The 17,707-nt window shown below is 56.9% G+C and overlaps 1 protein-coding gene across 2 annotated transcripts in view; it reads right to left on the reverse strand.

The window, feature by feature from the left end:
* CACNA2D2 (calcium voltage-gated channel auxiliary subunit alpha2delta 2) overlaps positions 1 to 17,701 on the reverse strand; it is a 149,454-nt gene extending 131,753 nt beyond the window's left edge. For both annotated transcript variants that reach the window (XM_012557603.1, XM_012557576.1), the window contains exon 1: positions 17,644 to 17,701. The gene's annotated coding sequence lies outside the window, so the exon portion shown is untranslated. The remainder of the gene's footprint in view (positions 1 to 17,643) is intronic.
* Positions 17,702 to 17,707: the final 6 nt, after the last annotated feature.

Genomic DNA, 17,707 nt, shown 5'->3' on the forward strand with positions numbered 1-17,707 from the left:
GACAAACAGCCCCAAACGGTGACAGCGGTTTACAGCTCAATGCCCAGGAGTGGCGAGAGAATGCTTTCTGAGGCCCAAGATAAAATAGGCAACTCCCCTGGTGCCGAGGCTCATGGGTTTCCAGGGTGCCACCACACAAGTGTCGATGTGAATTTCCCAAGTCTAGAGCTGGGATTTAGCAATGAGCAAGAGGAGCTCCTAACTCAGCTGAGGCCTCCCTGGGGCACAGCGAAGGGCCCAGGGCAGGGACACTGGCCTAGGTATTTGCTGTCTACTCTGCCAGGATCTACCGTCTGCTTCCCAGGCTCAGAGCCACCCGCCCCAGCTGCTGACACAAATCGTGGTCATTTTTGGATCTTCTGCGCCTCCCCTTCTCCCCAACACATTCTCCAGGTAGCAGGCACAATGGGAATGGAACTGCTGCCAGGCTCATTCGGCAAATGAGGCTCAGCCGGGCTGGCTCTCGGAAGGTAGATGTATTGATGCAGCCCCGTGTCCAGCCTCACCAAGCACTCTGACTGGGGTGGGCTGAGGACTAGCACAGTAGTGTTGAGGTACCTGTGGAGATCACCAAGTGAGCCAGGGAGGAACCCAGGGGCTCTGGTCACCTGGTTCCTGCCCTGCAATCAGCAGTGGAAGGCTGACTGGAGGTGGTGGGGCACGCCCTGTCCACGTGTCACCAGCCCCTCTAGCCAGCTACTGTGATTCACACGTCCCTGTTTCCCCTCCTGCACGTCTCCCCACCCCCCACTATGAGTCAAATCCTCACTGAGCCACAAATAGCCGTCCTCTATATGCGTCCTTGACGTAGCCGCCCACCTTGAGGAAAACAGAGAACACATTCCTCCTCAGGGTAGAGACCCCCGTGGAAGCTCACAGGCCCCCAAGGGCTACCAGGCACAGAGGACAGGCTGAGCTGAGACTTCAGAATTCAACCCATCAGGGCGAGCTTTCTTCTCTGGCCTTGTCCCTCCTCTACCTGGCCAAGTCACCCCCACCAGGAAGACTTCCTAGGTTTTCCCCACCCTCCTCTCTTCACCCCACTTTACTGAGCTTCACCTTAAATTGGGGATGCAGCCTGGTCCCATTACCAAGGCCCCTGGCAGAGCTTTAAATTGGAGCCTGGCAAAGAAGAGCCTTCTGGAAACACTTGGAGGTAGATTTACCCAGACATTCTCTCCCACCTCACCCCTAGATTGGTGTCTGCCCTAATCACCTCCCTCTGCAGTGGGAGACGGGCTGGAAGGCAGCACTAGGAGAGGTGCTCCAGCTTCAGCAGGTGGCAGAGCACCAAGGAAAGGAACCGACGACACGGAGCCCCTACTGTGTGCTGGGTGCTTTGTTTCCAATTCCCACTGAAGTCATACGGCACCCTCGGCTTGCAGACCGATTCATGCCCGCTTCACAGATGAGGATCCCAAGGTTTGAGGAGGTGGAGCAACTCGCCTAAGGCCGCACAGCCAGTCTGTGCTCAACCAGGATTCGAACCCAGTACACTCTGGCTCTGGAGCCCAGGCCCTGACCCCTATATCACTAAAAAAATCTGTTGCCATCAAGTTGATTCTGACTTATAGTGACCCTATAGGACAGAGTTGAACTGTCCCATAGGGTTTCCAAGGAGCGGCGGGTGGATTTAAACTGCCGACCTTTTGGTTAGCAGCCATAGCTCGCCGTAACTCTTAACCACTGTGCCACCAGGGGTCCCCTATGCCACTAGGCCTCCCTAATCCCAAGGTAGACCACAGTCGAGGTTTAGGAAATAGGGTGCACATAAGGCCCACTCGTTGTTTATGACCTCACCCTTGGGAAGGGGGCTTGCCCATCCCTACATCAGGGCCCTGACCGCCGTCCCCAGCAAGCCAAAGCCCGGTGCAGTTGGGAAGCCCTTTCTTACGCCCCACAGGAGTTATCCTGCTGTAGGAACGACTTCAAAGCAGCACCAAGCTCCAGCTCCCTCAAATCCCCCCACCAGGGAGCCTGGACCAGGTAGAGGAGAAGGCCCATTTCCTCTGGGATTTGCTTCTCGCTCATGCCTGCTCCTCAGAGGGAACCAGGCTCCATGCAAATCGAATGTGCGTGGCCCAGCCCGCCCTGATGCGGCACCCACCATGGGGCGGATACCCGCAGATGCTCTGTGGGGAACCCTTTAGCAATGCAAATCCCCTCTGCACACCATGCAGCATCCACAGCTGTAGGGATCAGGGGGCTTCGGGTGCCACCCCAGCGGCCTCCTCTCCTCCTGAGGAGCCCCAGGGTGGCGGCCACGTCCAGAGGGGCCCCCCCTGCCTGGGGAGCCTGTGTTGTTGTCCTCAAGGCTGGCTCGAGGAGAGACAAGTCTGTCAAACCCAGCAGGAGTCATCTCCGACTAAACACTCCCAATTTGCTCATTCACTCCTCACTCACTCATTCATTCAAATGGTTACTGAGCACCTAGGCGTGCCAGGCTCCAGCCTGGGCACTGCGGAGGGATACGGTGGTTAGCAGGGCAGATTCGGGCCTGCCCTCTGGATCTTGGAATTCATGCCGGGCAGGCAGACATGTGATGTGGATTAGGACCTGACGGGTGTCAGGGAACAGGAAGTCCAGTGAGCCCTGGGGAGGGGGAGAATGCATGGCCAGAATGCATGGGTCTGGCCAGGTGAAGATGGCACCGTGGAGCTGGAGGGCAGCCCAGACAAAGGGCACAGCATGTGCAAGGCCCAGCAGCAAGCTGTGCACACAGCAATGCCCCGTGAACATGCAGAGACCAACCATGGGCACGAAGGCAGGCTGCTCCCACAAGGAGGCCTGCAGAATTCCAGCCCCCAAGTACACAGTGAACACCACCACATGCTGGGTGGTGGAGGGCGGGGAGCTCCCAATGGTGGGGAGATGAGCAGAGTGGGTGCAGGCAGTGGGTAGTAAACAGAGGGCTGTCTGCTCGGTCCTTGGTGCCCAGCCTGGGCAGGCACAGCTCAGCCAGGACCTACACGTACCCAGCTCTGACACATCTCCACCTGGATGTCTTAAATTCAGCACGTCCAAAATCTCATCATCCCCCAGACCGGCTTCTCCCCAGCTTCCCCTAGCAAAAGCGGCATCCTTCCAGCTGCGCAGACCAAACATCCTGGGGTCACCCAAGACTCCTTTCTTTCGCTTATGCCCAAACCACTGGCATGTCTCACCACCCCCGCAGCCACCACCCTGTCCGGCCCTTACCTCTTGCACTAGTCTCCCACTTGCATCCTTCCCTGGAGACCGGAGCCTGTTCATGAGGCAGCAGAGGGCCTAACTAGTTCAGGACCAGGTCATGGTCCTCCTCTGCTCACACCCCGCCCGTGGCTCCCATCTCATTCGGAGTAAACGGCCAAAGGCTTAGACTAATTCAATAGCCCTGCCTGACCTGGTCCCTGTTGCCTTTGACCTCTTCTCCTCCCACCTGGCGAGGAGAGACAAGTCTGTCAAACCCAGCAGGAGTCATCTCCGACTAAACACTCCCAACTAGCTTCTTCTCCTCCCCCTACTCAAACTGCATCCTACCTCAGGGCCTTTGCACTGGCTGTTCTCTCTGCTTGGGACACTCTTCTCCCAGATACCCACATGGCTCTCACCCTCTCCTCCTTCCAGGCTTTGCTCAAATGTCTCCTTCTTAGGGAGGCCCACTCTGACTCTGCCCCCCATCCCCCGGTTAAAACTGCAACGTCCCCCCAATTCATCCTGTCCCTTCTCCATGGCACTTATCACCTTCCAGCACAATGTGTCCTTTGTTTGCGTCCCCTCCTTGGGGGCAGAGACTGTTGTCTGCTTGTTCCCTGCCAGCGCCTGGCACATGGCAGATGCTCATGAGTGTAGAGTGAATGAATGAACAGCAGGCTGTGGTAAGTGTCTATGGAAGGAATGAATGTGCCTACAGTTGGCAGAAGTACTGACTAAAAGTGGATGAGCTGGCTGAGTGCCTCCGGCTGTACCAGGATTTCTCTGGGCACAGCCTGTGTGCCCAAGCCCACAGGCCGCCCCGCAGCCCTGCCTGACACCCAAGGACTGCCCCACTCCAGGTCTCTGCATCCCTCAGGGGCTCTGCACCGACCTTCAGGCCACCCCTGCCATGGCATCTGACCTGTGTTTACCAGCCCAGCTCACCATCCCCAAGGCCAGTCTGTGAGGAAGGAACAGGGCAGGCTGCCCTCCCCATTTCTCAGATGAGAAAAGCAAGGCTTAGAGTGGCTGCCCACCAACTTTCTAAGCTTTATATATCACAAGGTTATCGACTGCTTGTCCTGCTGGGGGAGGTGCTCAACACGTGGCCCTTCCCTCCAGGGGCTTATGAGCCGTGGAGAGGAGGCCCTGGGCTGCATGATCGTGGGGGCCTCCAGGGAAGGCAGCCCCTCTGAGCTGGGGGAAAGGGAAACAGAGACTGGCAGGGAGGTGCTCATGGTCTCTTGGACACTGGTTCATTCATTCATTCCACAGACACTAACCAGTGCCCATCACGAACCAGCCCCTGTGCAGAGCCTCTGGGTGTGGGCATCTCTACACTCTGCCCTCTGTAACGCGTGATCTTTGCCCCTGGGGTGGGGACAGCCCACAATACCAAGACACAGCTCCATAAATGTTAGAGGTTGGGCAGTTTATTACCATTTTCCCACCACCACCTCTTCCCCCAGCTAGACAGGGGCTTCAGGGGTAGGATCCTGCTACTTCTGCCCCTACCAGGGGCACCTACAGTGCAAAGTGCTCACCGTTTTCCTGGCATTTTTCAACAAGGACATTGTCACTAAAATGTCACCTCCTGAGAACAGGGCTGACACACAGCAGGTACTGAAGAAACGTTGGCTGAATAACTGGATGCTTCAGCCTCAGAACGACAAAACAGAGGAAATATGATTCCATTTTACAGATGAGAAAACTGAGGCACAAAATGACTTGAACAAGGTCACATATGGGGCTCTCGTTACCACCCCAGCTCCTCCCTGCAGAAGTGGCACCCCCTCCCCACTCCCCAGTGCCTGGACCAGGCTCTCTAGCAGGCTACAGGCCTGCACTGCTTGGCAGACGAAGCCATGGCTCCAGGTCCTTCTAGACGGCTCCGTGAAGTCCCCACCCTTCTCCATTTTAGAGTAATGGCCTCCTCCATACACCACCAGTCTGGAAATCACCTGTGAAATATATTTCCCCTGGCACTGGCTCGGGAACCTTGTAAATCACCCAGCTTAATGGCCTCTGGGATTATTCCTCACCACCCCCTCCCCTGTTGCTCCATGCCAAGGAACATGGAGCTGTGGGGTGCCAGGCAGGCAGTGCCCCAGTTATGACATCTGGGCAGATCAAGGTATCCTGGGCATGAGGAAGCACTGCCCAGGGGTGCAGCGGCCTGAGGGAACGGCATCCGCAGGGGATGGATGGGGCCCACCAGGAGCCTGGAGACCTGGGGTGGATCAACATGCAAGGCAAGCCCTTCCCTCACCCCAGCCATGCCCCCTGCTCTTGTCTCATCGGCACCTTATCCTCGGGGGAAGGTGGGCCCAGGGTCCTCTTCCTGCTCAGCACTTAGTGGGTGCAGGCTTGGAGCTCCAGCCGAGCTTACAGCTTTGGATGGGGGACAGCCCTGTGAAAAGCCGGGCAGCCAGGCTGGAGGCTTCAGGCAGCCTAGGAGGCCCCTGACCCACAGAGGGAGGTCAAGGGAGATTCCAGGGACAGTGACTCCAAGCCGAGGCTTGACAAGTAGAAGTTGACCAGACCACAGGCAGGTTCTGCTTGGGGCTGGCAGGACTCTCTGCAGCCCACCTGACCTCTCCCCAGCTTATTCCATGCTCGGGCTATAAGAGGTGCTTGATAAGCCCCTATGGAAGGGGGTGGCTGCTGTCCCTGGGGTACTCGGTCCTGAGGGGAAAGATGCCCTCCTGTGCCTGTCTCCCAGCCCACTCCCAGGTCCATTAGGTGCAGCCCCCTCAGGTGGGGTCTCCATATTGCAGGCTCACGGGGCAGGACGATGGCTACATGCAGGGGGAGCAGAGGGAGCATCACAGCTGCAGAAGGGTCAGAAATTACACAGACACTGACGCTTGGAGGAGGAGGCAGGTGGCTCCTCAGTGAACTAGACAGGGGCTGAGGAAGGAGAGAGGAAGGAAGCAGGACAGGGGCCCACAGTCCCTGCTTCACAAGCCCCTGCGGTTCCTGGGTCTGCTCTGGCCAAGGTGTGGCTTGAACTGAACATGCTGCCTCCATCCCTCCCTCCAAGACTCCCAGCCTGGGTAACTCTAGGCATGGAGGTGGGGAGGGGTGATGGTAGGGTGGGAGCGATGGGAGAATGGGGGTAGAGGTGTGGGGATGAGGGAAGGAAGGTGAGGGAATGGGGCGGTGGGGGTGGGAAGTGAGTCTACTCCCCCCAATCTGTGTGTGTTTTGAGAAGGCCTCGGAAGGTCTGTCCTAGTCTGGAGGCCTTCTGAAGGCTGTGCGCAGCAAAAGTCAGCTCCTTCTCTAGCCCTCGGACAGCACCAAAGAGCCCTTCCCCCTCATATGACAGGTGGGCAACCAAAGCTAGAGGGGACACCCCAACCTAGGAGCAGGACAGAGCCCACGGCTCCTCCTAAGTCTTACGCCCCAGCGCAGTCCAGGCCCAGGATTGGTGCAGGGAGGCGCCAGGCCATGAGGACTTAGCCGCGTGAGATTGTGATACTTGCCTTATGGGAAGCCATGCCCAATGATACCCCAGTGCTCTCCATAGTGAGTAGGCACAAGCACACGCCTATGTGTACAGGCCCCCCTACAAGCTGAGAATGAAGCCTCATAGGCAGTGCCCAGCCAAGGTCGGGACCCCCTCCAGCCATGTCTGTGGGGCAGTTCCTTGGCTGTGACCCATTCAGTCACAGCTGCCCTGCGGCAGCAAGACATGCCCCTCAGTCAGCATCCTCTCAGCCCGTCCATATCTGCCAGCGGCTCCCAGCTGCCTGAGTCAGTCTGCACTCAGCCCTGCCTCAATGCCCTCAGCAGCCTCTTCGGGTCCCTGACCGACCAAATTCAAATGGCACAGCTCAAGAAGTCCAGGGTCAGTGGACTTCTGGGCCTCAGTTTCCCCACCTGTATCTCATGGATTAAATGATCGCACAGTTCCCATTGACCCAGACCCATACCACAAGTGAGCATAGGACTGCTCTACTGGGATGGGGGTTGGGGGCCAAGAACCTCCCACTTCTGGTCCCTGAGGTGCCTCCAAGGAACTCAGGGTGTTAAGGCCCAATGAGAAAGCCAGCAGCCCCTATGATCCCACCGTCCGAGGAGCTCAGTCTGATGGGAGAGGAGCCCCTGCACAGGTGATGGAACAGTGTGGGAGTCTGGGGGTACCCCCAGGGTCCTGTGGTCAGGGGGCTGCCTGGAGGAGGCAGGCTGCAGAGGAAAGGCCATGTGGGGCAGTGGCCAACTGCTCGGACCCAAGCACTGGAGTGTGAATCCTGCCTCCACCATTTGCCATCTGTGTGATTTCCACACCGCTTAGCCTTCCTGAGCCTCAATTTTTTTCCTGTGTAACGGGGATAAAAGCGGATTGACAGCACTGAATTTGTTGTTAGCTGTCTTTGAGTCTGCCCCTGACTCATGGTGACCCCATGCACAACAGGATTGGACTGTTGTGATCCAGAGGGTTTTCATGGGCTGATTTTTCGGAAGTAGATCGCCAGGCCTTTCTTTCTACTCTGTCTTAGTCCAGAAGGTCTGCCGAAACCTGTTCAGCATCACAGCAACATGCAAGCCTCCACTGAGGGGTGGTGGCTGTGCATGTGGAGCATTGGCTGAGAATCAAACCCAGGTCTCCCACATGCAAACCACTGGGTAGCGTATGTGAAATACATGACCCAGCTCTTGGTGACCAATATTGTAGTTAAAACAACCATTGCTTTTATAAATGTTTTCCTGAGCATGGATACCCTCAACCTCCTCTACACCTTCTTCCTCACCCATACCCCTACATTCAGTCCTCTTGTCTGGGTCTGTAACAAATACTGCCTCCCAGTCCTCCTTTACTCCTCTGCTTCTTGCTAACAAAACCCAAGTCTGCAGGAATCTCTCCCACCACCAGCCCCAAGGTGACCCCATCCTCAGCTCAAGGGTAAATCCTGATTAGCCTGAGCCAATCACAATGGACTTTTCCAATTGCTGTTGATTGGTTTAGAGGTAGACATGTGACCCAGCGCCGACCAATGACATGAAAGGAGAAGTTGTCTGGGGTCTCCTAGGCGAGGTTTCCCTGCCTCTTAAGAGAGATGGAAATATCTCTTCTACGGCTTAAGGCTGGGTCTGCACGTGATGCCTGGAGCTGTGGCAGCCATCTTATTGCCATGAGGAGAGTCGACCAAGGACAGCCACCACACTGAAAGCAAAGAGAGCTAGGCAGACCATAGGCAAGGACTCAATCCTTGCTGGCAGTTCACATTTACCCAACTCTGGGCTCTTTGTCAGGGGATAAAGGGCCTAACCATGAGGAAAAATCAACAAGCTGGGGCTGCCAAGGTGTGCATGGAAGCAGCCTCTTTTCTTTGCAGCCAAATGCACTCCTCAGACTCAGCTTTAGAGGGGGTGGCAGTCAGCTCAGTGCCTACTCCTTGGGGCCTCTTCGACCTAGCAGAGAGCTGAGCAGGGAGGCACAGGGCTGTAGGAGAGGCCTACAAGGGGCAGGGTGCCAGAGAAGGGCATCTGGTTAGGAGGGGTCCTCACCCCAGCACTCAGGCTGAGCAGGCCAGCCTGGTAGAGAGACCCGGTAAGCAAAGGCCAGGTGAGGAGGCCAGGGTTCCTACTAGGATCTGCAAGTGACTTGTCCCACCTATAGCTGGAATATTTAGAACTAGTGGCTGGAGGACAGAGCCAACCCAGGCAGAGCCTTGAACACCAGGCCAAGAAGTGGGGCTCTGCCACAGTCAGTTTCTGGGGTCAGTGTCACAGCTAACCCTGCCAACCCTCAACGAGGGATGCTGCAGCATGCCTGGGGTGTCCAGGGAGGGAAGGGAAGACTCCCAGCGTCCCAACATGCCTTCTCTGGCCTCAGCTCAAGTGGAAAAAAGAGAAACGTCCATCTGTGAGAGACCTCAGCACGAAGGCCTGTTCTACCAGCTCGTTCCCTTTTCTAATAAATGACGTTGGGGGTGAGGCCGGGGTGAACTGTTTTGCTGTTTGTTTGTTGGAACCCGTGGCAGCACCAGGCCTGACCTTTAACGCTTCAAATGCAGCATTTCAGGCGGCACCAGTGGGAGGAGAACACAGGCTGTGGAGGGAAGCTATCAAGACAAAAATGCCACATCAGGCTGGAAACTCAGCAGCACGGCAGGGGCTTCTACTCATCCCAGGAACACGCCAGCCCACCTGTGCCCACCCTGCCTGGTGACAAAGCTGCCCTTCCTGAGGGGACCCAGAAAAGCCTCAGTGACTCCAAAATGACCCAGGGGTGTCGAGGTCTGCCCGAGAGAAATCCCAGGGACTGAGGCCTCATGCCACACAAGCAACCTAGCTCTGCAGGCCAGGGATACTTTTATTTAATAGAAACAGTTACATGTCACAGTGCAAGGAAGGCCACATGGGGAGTGACCCTTTGCACAGCAGGTATTGCGCGCTGGGGCTGGGACTGGGGCCCCGCCTGCAGACGGTGTGCAGCCCGCAGAAATATGGGGCTCCCTTCCTCCACCTTGAGCCTCAGTTCCTCTGTCTGTACAACGGGGGAAAGGGGGCCTCCGGGGGTTTCTGTGGCTGCAATGTGTCCTTCCCAAGTCAGGGAAGCACAGAAAGCACATACTGCCCGAGGAGATGGCCCTGCCATCTACTGGCCCTATAGGCTCCCGAGCCCCTCAAAGCCATCTCTGCCCTTTGCACAAGCCCGTTCCCGAAATGCCAAGAACCCCAAGCCATCCCAACACCTGACAACACATGGGCCCTAAGGATGCCAGGAAGGCAAAATTTACAGTTCTCGTGGACATCAGAACCCATCAGATGAAGACCCACAGAACCCCCAGGGCCACCAAGCACAGGGTGCCCAGACAGTGTCATTTAAGAACCCCTCGCAAAAAAAAAAAAAAGAAAACTCAGTGGATAAAAATTCCCCCTCAAAAGAAAAAGGCTTCACTGGCGATGCCCCAAAATAGAGGACCATGCAGGGATCATTCAATTCAAAGCTTCTACACTCCCAAATCATGCCCTGCAGCTGACTGCATGGATGTCTTGTTGTGGGTAAGGACCCCAAACCCACAGCAGATACTCCAAGGGCTGCCAGTCTCCAGCCCCTTCAGTGTGCAAATGAGAAGCACTGGCTCCAAGAGGGAAAGATGCCAGCCCAAGGTCACACAGCAAGGGTTTCCCACCCCACCTGGGCCCTGACCTCCACGGCCCACCCTCTGCATTTTCCACACGTTTAGGGCTGTCTGCAAAGATGCTATGCTTCACAAAGGATTCAGCGAGCTACTCTAAGTCCCAAGCTCCTTCAGTGAATCTAAAATACCATTCAATTTGCAAAAATTTGAATTACAAGGACGCAGCCGCTGTGTGTTTCCTTCACAGACTGTCATCGAGCCAGTTGGTAGATGATCAAACTTTCCAGCTCAGCCTTAACTCAGGCTGTTCCTGACATAAAAGTTTGCAAAACGTTGGTCCAAACAACCAGGCAGCTTTATTTCCCACTGCCAGCGTTTACCCAGCTGAGCTCTGGCATTCACCTCAAAGGCGGGCGCAGAAGGTGGGCACTGGGAGCGCATCCTGGGTGCAGAGAGATAAACTGTGCATGCGTGCACACAGGCATATGCACACACACGCACACAACGCATTCATATGCACACATTCACACACCTATGCCTGTGCACACACACGAGAGCACACACACGTACACATACCTGCACACACAAGCGTGCAAACACTACATGACAACATGGACACATATTTACACATGTACACACACAGCACATATGCTCTCACACAATGGACACACGCAAACACACAAACACGTGAATATACCCAACACATGCATACAAATACATGTGTGTACAAACATACACGTATACATTCCCACACACCAGCTCACACACACAGGCTGAGGCAGGAGCCAAGCACAGGAAGAAAGATCCAGAAACTATAATCGGGTCCCAGGTGCTGGTACGGCCTGGCTGAGTAAGGGGGCAGGTGCTTGGCACTCACAGCACAGGCCCAGCTGGACATGCCCTTATCATACACTCCCTGGGACCAGACCTGGGCTCGTGACCTTTCACACCCCCACACTATGACGGGGCAATCATGGGAACCCTGTTTTACAGATGAGGTCCTGAGACCCAAAGGGGCCGAGGAAGTTTCCAAGGTCACCCAGTTGGTGAGAGGCAGCACTGGAAGAAAGGCATCAAGGCAGAGGCAGAGCCCGAGCAAGGGGCCGGAGGGTCTAAGTGGGGTGAGGAACAGACCGGCAGAGGGAGTGGCTCCTCCTTCTTTGTTTAAGGAGAATCAATTTTGAGGTTGGGGCAGATAGTAAACAGTCAGCAGCAAAGACTTCCGTGCCCCTCCCTCTCTGCTAAACAATTAGGATGATCAGAGCTCAAAGTGGATCAGTCTGGGAATCAGCTGCGAGACACTCAGGATGTGGCCGGAGGCCAGTACAGGAGGTCTGGGCACCCCCACACTAGAGTCGAGGCCCAGCTGGGCTGGAGTCAGGCCTGGCCCCACAGCCAGAGCAGAGTGTGGAGAGGAGCAGGAAGACCCCAGACCTGGCTTCTTAGGGCCCTCGAATGTCAGAGTTGGAAGAGTCCTAGAAGACAGGAAACCGAGGCCCAGGGAGAGGAGGGGCCCCATCCAAGGTCACCAAGCAAGCTGCCCAGCTGAGAAGACTGGGCTGGGCTTGCCCTTGGCAAAGGCCCCCCAGGACCAGGTTAACCCAAGGTGGACACCCTCAGGTCCCTCCAGCTGAAGATCCCCCACCTTGTTCCCAATAGGCAGGGTCTCCTAGTCTGGGAGGCCCCAGTTCCAGAAGGAGAAGTCCCATGGGGGCCCAAGTGAGGTGAGAGGTGGACTAGGTGGTCCTGGCTGAGCCCTGGTCCCTAGATCCTGCCCACACAAGGCCAGGCTCAGACCATGTGGACCCGAATGACAGGACCTTTGACTTCTTTAAGAGACCCCAAGAGAACTCTATGGGGACCTCACAACTCCCCAGAGGCATCTCAATCTGGGTGGTCACCTGCACCCCTCTGCCCTTAGCCACAGGCAGCTCAGGAGGCTCTTCAGGTTACACAGGACAAGAGAGGAAAGGAGAGTAAAAAAAGCAAAAACCGCACATACACCCCGCTCTGGGAGTACGAACATTGATTCTGTAGCTTCTTGTTTAGACAGTAGGCACCAGGGGAAGAAAGAAAAACCAACCCGCCATAAAGAGAATCTCCTCAGCTGGCTGGAGGGCTGTAGTCAGCAGTGGGAAAGACCCCACCCCGCCTTCAGAGTACCCCAGTTTCCAGTGCTCCCTCCCCAGGCCTGAGGCCCGGAGCCCAACAGCTTAAAGACACAGGTCATCGGGTCCCAAGGCAAAGCTGGAATCTGGAAGCCAGACTGGCCTTTGGAGGGGCATTGGCAGCAGTGGCAGCCCAGGGGAGGGGGTGTGTGTGTGTGTGGCAGCTGGGCGTGGGGAGGGGAAGAAAAGCGCCCCCCCCCCCACGGCCCAGCAGATGACAACAACCCGCCAGGCATGTCCCACGCCCACCTCCTTTGACTCCCAAATCTCCAGCTGCCCCTTGAAGAGTTCCCTAGGAACAAGCCCTTAAGAGCCTGGTTCTCCAGCACCGTAGACCCCACCTGTCCAGAAGGGCAGGAAACCCAAGCATCTGCAAGGTCGAGTCATCTGAAGTTCCCTTGCATCTGGCAAAGCTGCCTCAGAGCTGGAGGATCCAGCCTCAGGTTCCCATCAATGCCCTTCTCTCTGGAATCATACTGGAATCTGGAGACAGAGCCCCTCCTGCCCTCCCTCACCTCTCCCTGCCAGGCAGGCCGGGCCACATTTCAGAGCCTCAGGTGAGGGAAAACCCTGGGCCTGGGCTCCATCACTGCCCGTGTGCCTATGAATGAGGGTGGAGGTGGGCGCCGGGCTATGAGCACCAGGCTGGCAGGGCAGTCTTAGGCCAAGGAAGGCCCCAGGGTTGCCTGAGGCCCAGAAGAGGACTGAGGGAGGGACAGAGGGACAGAGTGCGAATGTCACAGCTGGGAGACCTAGGCGCACCTCCCACATCCTAGGACTCTTCCTTTTCTTCCCAAGGACTCAAGTTTCGAGCCCCCACTTCCTTAGCCCACTGCCCAGATGTCCTCCGCTAAGTGTCTGACAGATGAGGGTCCTCTTCCAACGCTGCCTCCAATGACTGTGGGGCTCTGGGCAAGTCCTTTCATCTTTCTGAGTCTCGGTCGCCTCCTCTGTGGAATGGCACAGCCATTCCAACCTCACAGGGTTCTGAGGTCAAGGTGGTCATGTGGATGAGGGGCCTGGGCTCAGCAGGGGGAGGCCACCATTAGCCTGAAAGCGTCCCCCACCACAGCCAAGCCATGCTGTGGGGAGGAGGGAGCGAGGTGGCCCAGTGACTGTTCTCAAGGAGCTGGTGTCCCATGTGGGTGGGCACAGCCTGAGCAGATGGTACAGCCCAGAGTCGGGATGGGGGAGGCCTACGGAAGGTGTAGGTATGAGACTGTGAAGGAGGGGATCTAAACCCCACCCCGAGGAAAGTATGCATAGTGAGAGGGCAGCATGAGCAAAGCGGAGAGACATGAAGGTGCTCGGGAGTGTTGAGACAGGAGCTCTGAGAGATGACTAGCCACTGGGGGCCCATCAGGCTGCAGCATCAGGGCCTGATGCTAACAGTAACACCAGCCTCCACAGTGCCCAGTGACAGAGCCCTTTCCACCCACCAGAGGCTACAACCTCTCCCGTTAATTCTCACCACTATCCTCTTAAATAGATCTATTATCTCAGTTGGGGAAATTGAGGCAACGTCATCCCAATGGAGTGGGCCAGCTCTGGAGGCCAAAGCTTGAGCCTACTGGGCCTACACCTGACATCTAGCATGACCCCCAAGCTGTGCCCCCCTCCTGAACACAGGCAGAGCGGAGGAGGCAATGCTCATTCCACTCCTGGGGCCAAACGGAGTCAGTCTCTCCTTGGTGACACGGGTGTGACAAAGGATCTGGAGTGAAACTCACCTCGCAGACTGTGAAGGGACTTGTCTTCAAACAGACTCCCTCTCTACTTGGGGGTTAGCCTGACTCACCGGGCCAGGAGGAATTAAACAATGAAGGTGGGGCCTAGGAGCGGGACAGGAGTCAGGACCCACCCCCCCCCCAATCTCCCCACCCCCCATCAGCACCAGGAGGGATTTGAGCACCTACAGCTTTGCATCCCAGAGCAGTGGTAGAAAGCCATAAAGCCTCACCCCCTCCCTCCTGCAAAAGCTGCGGCAGGTTGTTGGGGACGGGGGTGGGGGGAACCCAGTTGTGTGATGTTACCTCCCCCCAGCAGGGAGAGCCACAGGGAAGTGGAGACAGGCTCAGAGGCCCAGACAGACACACGTCACCCACCATTAACCGTAGCCAGACTGTCGCATGCCCCGTCGCGGGCACAGCTCCCTGTGTGTCCGCTCAGGACAGGAGCATACCCTCCTGCTGTTATTAATATACTGTGGGTCCAGACCCCTTAGGCCCCTCACTGCTCCCCACGCACTCAACCCCAGAGGAAGGGAGGCGCTGGTCAGCATCATCACTGAGGCAGAGCTGGGCCAAAGGGTGTAGCCAGCTGGGCAGCTCAGAGCAGGGGCCAGAGGGACCCAGGGGTGCCAGAGATCAGAGAGGCAGAGACCCAAAAGGAAGAACAAAAGAGGCTGGCAGGGCAGGGTGGGCACAGGGAGATGGATGTGGGAGAAGAAAAGATGAGAGACCCAGAGAAGGGGATAGGGGAGGGGGTAGTCCACTGCCAGACACGGGGAGGAAAAGACACAGGGGAGGCAAAGCAAGGAGGGCTGCCCCTCAGCCAGCAGCGCTTAGGGCTGAACGGCTGGCGGCGGCTGGCATTGGCATAACGGGAAACAAGAGGAAGCAGGTGAAAGGGAGTGTGTGTGCTCTGACTCCATCTCCCCTGCCCCCCGCAGACACATGTGCGCGCGCACACACACACGCATTTGAGTACATGTGGCCTCCTCCTTGTTTCCTACCCTGATCCAGGTCCAGGTAGGGCAAGAGATGCCCTTGCCCTAACACTGTCCCCCCTCCAACGGAAACTCCTTTGCCCGCCTCAATCCAGCGGTGGCCTTGGTCCACTTTGCCTGGTGGGCAGAGCCACGCTGCCAGAGTGATTACAAATATAACCGGACCCTAAACCTGTGCTTGCATAAAACCCAGCAACTTGCGAAGCTAAGCCCTGTCGCACTGCCAGACATCTCATGAGGAAACGACTTTCCCACCCAGGGCCCTCCCCGCTGAGCGCTCATCCCCCCAGTGCCATGAGGCTGAGGGTCCCACTGTCCACCTCGGAAAGCCACCTGTATTAAAGTTTCATCCAGCATGGCTTGGTTAGGGACTGGTCTGGCCACCATGACCCAGCAGAGGGTTCAGGGAGGCCACCTGCCCGAGCAGCCTCACGGAGCCCTCTGGTCCTCGTCGCAGCCTCAGCCTTTCACGTCAGTTTAACAAAAGCCCCAACTCCAACCAGTTGTGGGCATGTGGGGGTGCGGGTGCGCTTACTTGATTCCCTCCCCTTCCTCTCTCCCTGAATCAGTGGGCATCCACATCTGCCGGGAGCAGGGCAACGGAAGGGCGCTGGCTGTCATGGCAAACCTGCTGCATCGTCACACCATTTGTCACCTCCCCCTAGACCCTCGGAGCTCCGCAGCCCCCGATCCCCGACTCTCGCTCCCTAATTATGGTTTGCAAGCCATGTCCCAAACCCCCAAATTAGCTCCAACTAATCGACAAGAGGAGAGCGTCCAGCTGGAAATGTGGCGCCACTGTCACACCCGCCTCACCATCTTCTGGCTGGGGGCAGAAGGACAGATGTCCACTCTGGGCAGGGTCTCACACTGGCTTCTAGGGGGGACCCATGCAGACCCAGCAGCCATTGGGCCTACTACAGGTTGCAGGGAGAGCGAGCGAGGTGGGGAGAGGTGGAAGGAGACATCCACTTAACCCTTCACTCAAGGAACTACAAAATGGTTGAGAAAAAAGAATTATGGCTTGGCCTGTGCTTTGCTCTGAGGAAGAAAGAACAACAACCAAATAATGCTTTGCTTTTTTAAAACATTGTGGTTTCAGCTCATTTTTATCACAGCAAACAAAACACAATGCACCCACCAGCTCTGAACTTCCGTACGATTCTCTTCTCCCTGTGCACCCCACCACACACACACACACACACACACACACACACACACACACACACAAAAAAAATCCAGACCGTTGACAGAGGACATGTCCATGCAGCACCTGTAATTTGCCAACTGATCACCTGCCTGAGCATGGCCAGGCTTCGTGAGGAGAGACAGACAAGAAGACAGAGAAAGAGACCCAGAGCAGTGCCTTTCCCGAGTTTGTGTTTCCCTGGAAGAACCTAAAAGCTGGAGTCGACCAGGTTTTGTGGCAGAACCAGGGGCTCCTACTCTTGGGCAGAACTGGTCTAATGACGCAGAGCCAGCCTCTCCCCTTTCCGGAGGCCAGACCCTTCCCCTTGGCCACCAGCAGCTTGGTTACTCATGCCCCAAACCTCAGGCTCAGCCACTGGCAATGGGATCCAGGGACAGGGGGCTCTTCAGACCCAGGACAGATAACAGACAGCAAGGTGGTCACTGTGCCCTATAGCCACTGGGACGAGGGGTGTCTGGGCACCACACAAGGCTGGGGCTGCTATTCTAAAGGCCACATGCACCAAATAACCTCTCCAGCCCCAGACACATCTAGCCCAGCTTACCCAGAGGACATCTGAGTTTGCTGGCTCTTAAGGAGAGCGAGAAGGTTCAGAAGGACCATAAACCAGCAGAAGCTGGCAGGGCTAGCAGATGCTATTTCCCCTTTGGTGGCAACAGCAGGGATAGGCAACGGTACGGTACGCCTGCCACTCACCTTTTGCTGTCCCCTTCCCAACTCCTTCACCTCCCAACTGAGCTTTCCAGGACACCCTTCCCCCAGGTGGAGGTGAGGGCCAAGAATATGGAACATCGACCCCCTCTATGGCCCTTGGCACATAAAGAAGGTGCTGGCAATCCTCCGCATCCAAGCATCCCTCAAAGGAAAAGGCCCATGAAGACAGGTGTAGAGGTGTCCCCACCTCAGGCCCTAAGCGCCAGGTTTTCACCAGGGTTTTCATGTGGGGCAGACGCGTAGGGCAGGGGTCGCCGGACACCCCCTCACCCAACCTCGGGTGCCCCTCCCACAAGGACAGCGTCAGGGGAATCAGCTGGCAAGCTCGGACCCCTCATCCCAGCCAGGGGCTTGGAGCTCATGTCGTGCCCCGTTGTGGGGCGAGGAGGAGAGGCAGGGACACCGCGGGGAAGTTTCGCGACGCAGTCAGAAGCGCTGGGACCGCGGCTGCCCACCCTCCCGGACGGGGAACGCGGGGGGCGGGGACAGGCGCGGGCCGGGGGCGAAGGGGATGCGCAGGGCTCGGCTGGGGTCCCACGGTCGGCTGGAGCCACTTACGTGTGCTGCTGAGGGAAGCTGTAGGCAGAGGCGCCGGGGGCGGCGAGCAGCGATAGCAGCAGCA

This window comes from Trichechus manatus, unplaced genomic scaffold (genome assembly GCF_000243295.1).
Source record: "Trichechus manatus latirostris isolate Lorelei unplaced genomic scaffold, TriManLat1.0 scaffold00001, whole genome shotgun sequence".
Taxonomy (NCBI): domain Eukaryota; kingdom Metazoa; phylum Chordata; class Mammalia; order Sirenia; family Trichechidae; genus Trichechus; species Trichechus manatus.